This window comes from Ornithorhynchus anatinus, chromosome 2, assembly GCF_004115215.2.
Source record: "Ornithorhynchus anatinus isolate Pmale09 chromosome 2, mOrnAna1.pri.v4, whole genome shotgun sequence".
Taxonomy (NCBI): Eukaryota; Metazoa; Chordata; class Mammalia; order Monotremata; family Ornithorhynchidae; genus Ornithorhynchus; species Ornithorhynchus anatinus.
The window spans coordinates 59,783,018-59,792,521 of record NC_041729.1 but is presented as its reverse complement, the minus strand read 5'-3'; the positions used below and the strand labels follow the sequence as shown (position 1 = coordinate 59,792,521).

Sequence of the window (9,504 nt, the reverse complement as noted above, 5' to 3'; positions counted from 1 at the left end):
ACTGTACTCTCCCAAGTGCTTAGTAGAGTGATCTACACAGTAAGTGTTCAATAAATATGAATGAATGAATGAATGAATGAATGAATACACTATAACAATATAATGGTCACATTTCACGCCCACAACAAGTTTACCATCTAGGCAGCTTAAACTATATTTAAGGACTGTAGTAATCACTTGGGAGAGTGCAATACAATGTAGATGATAGGCAAGTTCCATCCTGAGGTATAGTTATGGTATTTGTTTAGCCCTTACTATGTGCCAGGCACTGTCCTAAGTGCTGGGACAGATACAAGATAATCAGATTGGACACAGTACCTGTCCCATGTAGGGCTCACAGTCTTAATCCCCATTTCACAGATGAGAGAACAGAGGCACAGAAAAGTTAAGTGACTTGATCAAGACAGGTAGTAGAGCCAAAATTAGAACCCATAACCTCCTGACTCCCAGGCCCATGCTCTATCCACTAAGTCATGCTGCTTCTCAGTCAGGTCAGAATCAGTCCCTGTCTCTCATGGGGCTCACACTCACCCACCCTCTCTGTATCTCATCTTCATCTGTAAAGTGGGAAGAAGATACCTCCTTTCTCTTCCTCTTAGATCATGAGCCTGAGTCAGACAGGGCCTATGTCTGTACGTATGATTCTACTCCAGTGTTAAACACAAAGCCTGGCACATAGTCTGTATTTAATGCCATAAGGATTACAGAAAGAGGATAATGCAATCAAGCTAGCAGTGATTTCCTTTCTTGCCAGTAAGTAATTTTAGGTAATTCTTGCAAGAGGGGCCCTTTATTTTTCTGGACTAATTTCCAGTCCAGTCATGCTGAGAAATGAGGACATGGGTCTGTTTGTTTACTAAATGAAAATGTGTGCTGTAAAATACAAGGCCGATGAATTCCACATTTATTAAAAGCTTATGACCACGTTGTCTATTGCAGTCAGGGAAGAGATGGGACCTAAAAGTTAAACAAACTTTAAGTTGCCACAGGCATGATTTTTCCTAATTAAAGATAGCATCATTTGGAGATAATTGAGACTTCTGGCAGAATTCAGTACTCTAAAAGCTGACATGTGTGGGGAGAAGCTTTTTGCTTCCGTAACCACTGTGAGTTCTGAACAGTTGAGAAATCAAGGCTGAAATATTTGTAGCTTTGTGGTATTTCCAGTGAGAAAAGGTAGAATTCCTCATCAAAATAACTGAACACTCTGTCCCAGAAGAATTGGAATGTCCCAAAACTGTTCTCGGGAACTTCGCACAAACCCATGGTTGGCATTGCTATGGAAGCATTCCTGGCCTAGGGTTGAGCCATCTCTGGCAGAGCTCCAACTGTAGAGTGGGAAGGCAGAAGCCTGGGGTCATTTCCAGCGACACTGAAGCCCATGACAAATAAACCTCACAAAGTTGATCTTCTCATGTGGGACCTTTCAGAGGTTCTCCATATATATGACTCCAGTATTGACAGGGGCTGAGTGTGGTTTTTGGGATCATTTCCCTTAATGTAAAAATGGTCATTACTGAGTACATTTGCAAAACAAAGAAATCAATTGGGTACAAGGCTGTTGCTAATAAGCCTCGTTATATTCTCATTATAGCTTAATTACCTAGGTAGGCTGATTAGTGCACAAACGGAGCTGGGAGAGAGTCTTCCAAAGTAAAGCTAAAGCAATCCTGAGGTGAATATGCATCTATTAGAATCTGACGTGGAAGACTACTTCCAATAATATGTACTATTGTGGCCTACTGGAAAGAGCACCAGCCTGGGAACCAGGGGATCTGGGTTCTAATCCTGACTCTGCCACTTGCCTGCTGTGTGATCCTGGGCATGTCACTTAACTTATTTGACCCTTGATTTCCTCATTTATAAATTGGGTTAAGTTCCTGTTCTCCTTCCTAATTAGACTCTGAGCCCCATGTGGGACAGGGACTGTATTTTAACTTGTTTATCTTGTATTAGTACTTAGTACAGTGCTTGGCACCTAGTAAATGTTTAATAAATATAATAATTATTATTTCTAGGGATGGTGTGCCCCTCTCAGATTCACACCTGGAGAGTTTCCAGTATTCTACTGGTCTTGCCTATGGAAGGGAGAGACAAGCAGAAGCATACCCATTCCATTCCTAGCTTGGTCAATGGCTAGTGAGTGGAAGGCAATCTGCTACAAGTCAAAGCTCACCTGTGCTGGGCAGCAGCAGCATGGGAGAGAGTTGAGGGTGGAGACTTAGGTTTGCTACATGGAAGGAAGCAATAGTAAACTACTTCTGGGTTTTTACCAAGAAAACTCTGTGGATGTACTACCAGAATGAATGCAGATGGAGAGATATGTCCACGGCCTCGCTATGGGTTGGAAATGACTCAACAGCATAAGACAAGTTAAAGATGGTGTGGTTTGGACTCCCGGATCAAGATGACAAGCCACTAGGTGAGGAGGTTCATACAGAAAGTTACCAGAGTTGTGAAGGCAGAAAGTAGCAGTAAATTCCAAGAAGGTTTGGCTAAATCCATGGATTAAAATGGTTGACGGGCAAAGTCAGGAATGTTAAAGATTCATCTTTCAACTTCAGGAGGGATATCAAGGCAGGCATCCAACACATTGCTTCTCCAAACATTGTGTTGCCTCTAAAGGAGAGAGAATATTGGGCTGGAGGACTATCGGGCTGACCCAAGGTGGTCTTTGCCATATATTTAGTTTAATGAGGTTAACAACAAAGCCTCCAAGTATTCCCAAGTGACTTGCTCAATGTCACACAGCAAGCAAGGGTGGAACAGAGATTAGTCCCAAAGTGTGCTATATTCTTTGGGTGTAAAGAGATTTGGACCTACTGCAGTTATCACATTGGGCTTTTATTATTATTATGACTATAGTAGATAAGGGTAAACTATATGCCAAGCACTATAATAAGTAATGGGATTGAACACTATTGCTGTCCAACATAGGGCTCACAGTCTAAGTGGAAGGGAGAACAAGTATTGGCTCCCCATTTTACCAGTGAGAGAACTGAAGCACAGAGGAATTAAGTGACTTGCCCAAGATCATCCAGCAGACAAGTGGCAGAGCAGAGATTGGAACCCAGGTCCTCTGACTCATCGGCCCGTGCTCTTTCCACTAGGCTATGCTGCTTCTTATACAATTTCTGGCAGGGTCCCCTATTAGTAATAATAATAATAATGATTGTGGTATTTAAGTGCTTACTATGTGCCAGACAATGTTCTAAGCACTGGGGTGGATACAAGCAAATCAGATTGCACACAGTCCCTGTCCCATGGTGGGGTGCACAGTCTCAATTCCCATTTTTACAGATGAGGTAACTGAGGCACAGAGAAATGAAGTGACTTGCCCAAGGACACATGGCAGACAAATGGTGGAGTTAGGATTAGAACCCTGACTCGCAGGTCCATGTTTTATGCACTATACCATGCTGCTTCTCTATGTAACATAGAACAGCAGAGCAGTGATACAACAGATAAACTCGAGAACCACAGTGGAAGGAATGTTAAATGTAACCCAACCATCCTCACAGGGAGCTGAAGGGGATGTGGTAGCTTCCTACCATGAGGGAAGAGGAATGCGCATGCCCTCTCCATCACTCTTGGAGGGGTCAGCTTACTCAAGTTCATATCAGATGTCACTGGTGGGGTACCGGACAATTGCAGCAAACGTCTGGGACAAGGGGGAGGTTCAGAAGGAAGGATTGATGAGGAATCACAGAGAAAAGACTTTCTGTTATCCACCCTGTTCCAAATATGGAAGTTTCTAGTGTGAGGAAAGCCTTACATGAGGAGCAACACAGCCTAGTGGAAGGAGCATGGGCCTGGGAGTCAGAGGGCCTGGATTCTAATTCTGATGGCACCGCATCCCTGTTGTACGACCTTGGGCAACTCACTTAACTTCTCAGTGTCTTGGTTACTTCGTCTGTGAAATAGGGATTCAATACCTCTTCTTTCTACTTAGATTGTGAACGCTGTGTGGAAAAGGGACTGTATCTTCCCCCACGCTCAGAACAGTGCTTGATACATAGGAAGCACTTAAATTCCATTATTATTATTATCAATATTCCATAAGTGAGAAAGGAACGACGTGGCTCAGTTTTAGAAAAAAAAACAGGTTGTTAAAGACCGTGTCAGATGAGGATTGGTCTGTGTTTAAACTAGGATTTTGTTTAGAATCTCTTTGTAGAGTATTTACTATTGCTATTAGTTTACTCAATGCTGAGTAAGGAAGGCTTAAGATTTCACCTTACAAATTCAGTATACATGGAAACTTGTTTTGAATCTCTCTCTTCATAGAGGGGTGTCTGAAGTGTGCGTTTGGACTCACTGCCCCTGGGGAGCCCACTCTACTGTTTGGAGGAGGGAAATGAGGCAATTGGCATCCTTTCCTAGCCCCCTGCTGAATTTGCAGGGTGCCAGTATTAGACAAAGCCTTGAAAGTTTCCCATGTTCCTTGGGGGATACAAATCTACCTAAAGGGAAAGGCAAGGTACCTAGTGAATAAACCAAGGGCCTGGGAAAGGAGAGACCTGGGTTTTAAACCTGGCTCCACCACTCGCCTGCTATGTGACAGTGAGCAAGTCTGTGCCTCGGTTTCCCCATCTGTAAAATGTGGATCACATACCTGTTCTCCCTCTTCCTGAGAGTGTGAACCCCATGTGGGACAGGAATTGTGTCCAAGGTGATTGCTTTGTTACTACCCCAGTACTTTGTACAGTGCTTGGCATAAAGGAAGTATTTAACAAATATCACCATAATGATGATGATGATTAGAGTAGTTTAATCTTATCACCCACAAACCTAATTAAAGCTCTTTAGAGCTGTAAATTATCTAACCTTCTCTGCTCCTGTGAGGTTTGGACTCCACAACTGGCCCCTTGAGCAGCTCCACAAGCATTATTTACAGACCATACACAATATCAAAGAGTAGCTCCTAAACTCAGAAGTTCAGGAACGTAGTTAGTCTCCTGGCATTGAAGGTAAGCTCACCTAAACACAGTTACACTCAAAAACCTGCTGAATGAAGAGCTGAAATTGGGAAACAGAGAATAAGGAGGACAGAGGAAACATTTGAAGGACATTGTGAAACAAAACCTCAGACATTGCTACATCCCAGCTGAAAACTGGGAGTTAAATGCTGAGGAAAGACCAGCACAGCACACTACTGACAAGAAGGGAGTGGCTCTTAATTAATGTTGGTATTTGTTAAGCGCTTACTATGTGCAGAGCACTGTTCTAAGCGCTGGGGTAGATACAGGGTAATCAGGTTGTCCCACGTGAGGCTCACAGTTAATCCCCATTTTACAGATGAGGTAACTGAGGCACAGAGAAGTTAAGTGACTTGCCCACAGTCACACAGCTGACAAGCGGCAGAGCCGGGAGTCGAACTCATGACCTCTGACTCCGAAGCCCAGGCTCTTTCCTCTGAGCCACGCTGCTTCTCAAGCAAATGTCAGAAGGAACAAGAAACAGGAAACAAAAGAGACCAACACCAGGCATTACAAACATTAAACATAACATAACAAGGTTAGCCTTTTGTATGCACAATGAACCTTGCACTCTGTGTTCTGCAGTGGCCTTTTCAGCCACACACACTCACAGTTGGATTTCACCATCAGTGATGCCTTCAAATAGGATGAGCAGATAATAGTAATTTTTGTATTGCTAATGCACTTACTAAGTACTATACTAAGCAATGGGACAGTTATGAGACAATTAGGTCCCACATGGGGCTCACATTCTGAGAAGGAGGAAGAACAGATACTGAATACCTATTTTGGAGATGAGGAAACTGAGCCTCTAAGCTATGTGTAGTGTTCTTGAGGGATTGATAAAACTCTTAGACTGAAATCGATTAATGGTATTTATTGAGTGCTTACTGTATGCCAAGCACTATAATGAATCAAATGATCGTATTTATCGAGTGCTTACTGTGTTCAGAGCACTGGATTAAGCACTTGGGAGCGTGCAATACAACAGTGCCGGTAGACATGATCCCTTTCTACTAAAGGTTTGTAGCCTAAGGGATTTGGTGAAGTAATGCAGTCCAACTCCTATGCTTTCAGACACATAAACAATTTTCTTCAGATAGTTGTCCAGAACTGGGGACAGGACTTCAGTGAAGGTCTAACCAGTCTTGAACTTATTAGGAAGAAGACCTTGTTGTACCAAAGTACAACACTCTGCTGAAGGAGAGAATAGCGGTCGTGTAGGATGAGTGTTAGAGTTATTTCAGTCAGTTACTCAGAATAATGGGGTTGTCATTACCTACGAGCAGGAGAAAGAACAAATAAAAAAGCCTCAGAGAAATAAACATTGTCACTAAACAATGTGCTTCAGAGATGTCAAAGTTCTGTTTCAAATCCCCTTTGGTCTTAAATTCATCTTGTTGGGTAAAGGAATTTCAGTGAGGGTCTTGTGCTGGATCAGAAACTGTGTCTGTGTCAGGAGTAGCATAAACCATCATCCTGGGTGCGTAAAGGGTCTCAAAGAGTGAAGTAATGGGTTTCTTTATTAAAAATTAATCTTCTTGTAAAACCACTGCAGAACAATGCACTCTAATAAATCACACAAGGCTTCAGAACACATTTATTATACCTACTCTAGGAACTGCAGGCAGAAGAAAAAAATGTCTGCTAGCCAAACGACAGCAGGGGAGGGTGTTGCTCAGATTTACCTGCTGTTCTCTCCTGGACAATGATTTTATCTTTACTTGATTTCAAGTAGAAGGACTTTTGGTCTCTGGTACATTTTAATTACTCGCTTTCAAAATTTAGGTCAAAGAGAAGATACAAGTATTACTTTGACTATCGGGCTACAGTGAAATATAGTTTAAGCTGGTGACATTAGAACCTGAAAAACAACCTACTTTGGAATACCGAAGGAATGAGGCATAAACTTTACTTATTGCCTTGCAGATGTGTATGTTTAGCTTGCTTGTGTGCTCAGGGTGAATATATTTATATGTTCTCTCCATCTCTCTCTGCTCTGCATACAATAAGCGCTCAATAAATGCCATTGATTGATTGATTGATCCTCTCTCCCTCTCTTTTTTTTCTGGGCATTCTGCCTCTTCTGTGATTCATTGTACAGATGCAAAGCATAGATACAAAATACTTCAAAAATCTCCAATAACTTCATTTAAATGAGTGTAATCCTCTTTATTCGATATATTTTTACTGAAATTGCTGACAAACAGCAAAATGGAATGGTTTGATTTTTCATTGCCTATCATTTTTTCCCACCCCATCAATCCGTCACTTAATCAATGATTATTTATCACTGACTATGTGCAGAGCACTGTTGCCAGTGCCTGGGAGAAAAAAGTGAAATAGAATTGGTGGATGTGATTCCTAGCTTACAATTCATTCATTCATTCAATTTAATCATATTTATTGACCACTTACTTGTGCAGAGCACTGAACTAAGCACTTGGAAAGTACAATTTGGCAACAGATAGGGACAATCCCTACCCAGTGGACTCCCAGCATGGAGACAGACAACAAAACAAAACAAAGAAAGTAGACAGACATCAATTGCATCAATGTAAATAAATGAAACTATTTATATATATACATCATTAATAAAATAATAGAATAATAAATATGTACATATATACACAAGTGCTGTGGGGCAGGGAGGGGGTAGAGCAAAGGGAGGGAGGAGGGGCAACAGGGAGGGAAGGAGGAGCAGAGGAAAATGGTGGCCCAGTGTGGGAAGGTCTCCTGGAAGAGGTGAGCTTACAGTAGGGCTTTGAAGGGGGGAAGTGGGTTACTTTGGCGGATGTGAGGAGGGAGGGCATTCCAGGCCAGAGTTAGAATGTGGGTCAGGGGTTGATGGTGGGACAGGCAAGAATGAGGCACAGTGAGGAGCTTAGCGGCAGAGGAGCGGAGTGTGCGGGCTGAGATGTAGAAGGACAGAAGGGAGGTGAGGTAGGAGGGGGCAAGGTGAGGGAGGGTTTTGAAACCAATAGTGAGGAGTTTTTGCTTGATACAAAGGTTGATAGGCAACCACTGGAGATTTTTTAGGAGAGGGGTGACATGCCAGGAGCATTTCTATAAAAAGACGATCTGGGCAGGAGATTAGTGATAGACGGAAGCGGGGAGAGACAGGAGGTTGGGAGATCAGTAAGCATGTTGTTGCATAATCCAGTCGGGATATCATGAGTGATTGTACTAACAAGATAGTGGTTTGGATGGAGAGGAAAAGGTGGATCTTGATGATGTTGTGAAGGTGAGACTGGCAGGTTTTGGTGACTGATTGGATACATGGGGTGAATGAGAGAGTGGAGTCAAGGATGACAGCAAGTTTGCGTGCTTGTGAGAAGGGAAGGATGGTAGTGCCATCCACGGTGATGGGAAAGTCAAGGAGAGGAACAGGGCTTGGGAAGGAAGATAAGGAGCGCCGTCTTGGATATGTTGAGTTTTAGGTGGCGGAAGGACATCCAGGTGGAGAAGTCTTATAAGGTAGGAAGAGATGCAAGCCTGGAGAGAGGGAGAACAGGTGAGGAGATGTAGATTTGGGTATCATCTTCGTAGATTTGATAGTTGAAGCTGTGTGAGCCAATGAGCTCACCAAGGGAGTGAGTAGATGGAGAACAGAAGGGGACCAAGAACTGACCCTTGAGGAACCCCTACAATGTAGTCGGGGAGACTGGCATTGAAATAAGTTATGGATAGGTACATTTATGGATGAGCTATCAAAAAAGGTGACAGAAGAATGAAAAAATTAAAAAGAACTTGAATAAAGTCACAGAATTATTGAATTTTGTTTATCTTGATGTGTTTCCTGCCGCCATGGAGTTCCTCTTGATAACCTACTGCCTTGTTCTCATCTCGCCTGTCTCCAACCCCTTGCTCTTGCCTTATTTCCCTAATTACTCAGTCATTGGTATTTATTGAGTGCTTAGTATGTGTAGAACACTGAACTCTGCACATGCTTGGAACAACGCAATATAGCATAGACGATCCCTGTCCACAAGGAGTTTACTGACTAGATGTGTGTGTAGTGGGGGAGGGGAGATAATGGATTTTCATGCTATGTCTTGCAGACCACTGCTCTCCCCATCTTCAGAGCTCAGTGCACTAACATTAAGTTCTAGAATACTTCTGTACCTACTGACCTACACACCCCTACTATTTAAGAACTTTCACATTTACATCTCCAATTTTCTTCTACAATCTAGCTCTTACACCCAACTCTTGTGACACCAACCTACTCTCTGTTCCTTGCTCTCATTTATCTCACTGCTATTCCCATGCCCACAGTCCTCCCTCTGGTCTGGAAGTCACTCCCTCTACATATTCGATAAACCACCACTCTCCCTACCTTCAAAGCCTTATTTGAGTTCCATCTCCTTCAGGCGGCCTTCCCTGACTAAAGCTGCATTTCCCCTACTCACTTTAATTTCTACCTATGCCCTTTAATTTCTACCTATGCCCTTGGATATGTACTCTTTAAACAATGGTTTCCATCCCACCCCCAGCCCCTCTGAACTTATGTACATATCCTTAT

The 9,504-nt window shown here is 42.8% G+C and overlaps 1 non-coding gene across 1 annotated transcript; it reads left to right on the top strand.

The window, feature by feature from the left end:
- The first annotated feature begins 2,028 nt into the window (after nt 1-2,028).
- Nucleotides 2,029-2,166, top strand: LOC114809755. The gene has a single exon (XR_003757533.1). It is a non-coding gene; the product is annotated as a small nucleolar RNA SNORA7 (small nucleolar RNA).
- Nucleotides 2,167-9,504: the final 7,338 nt, after the last annotated feature.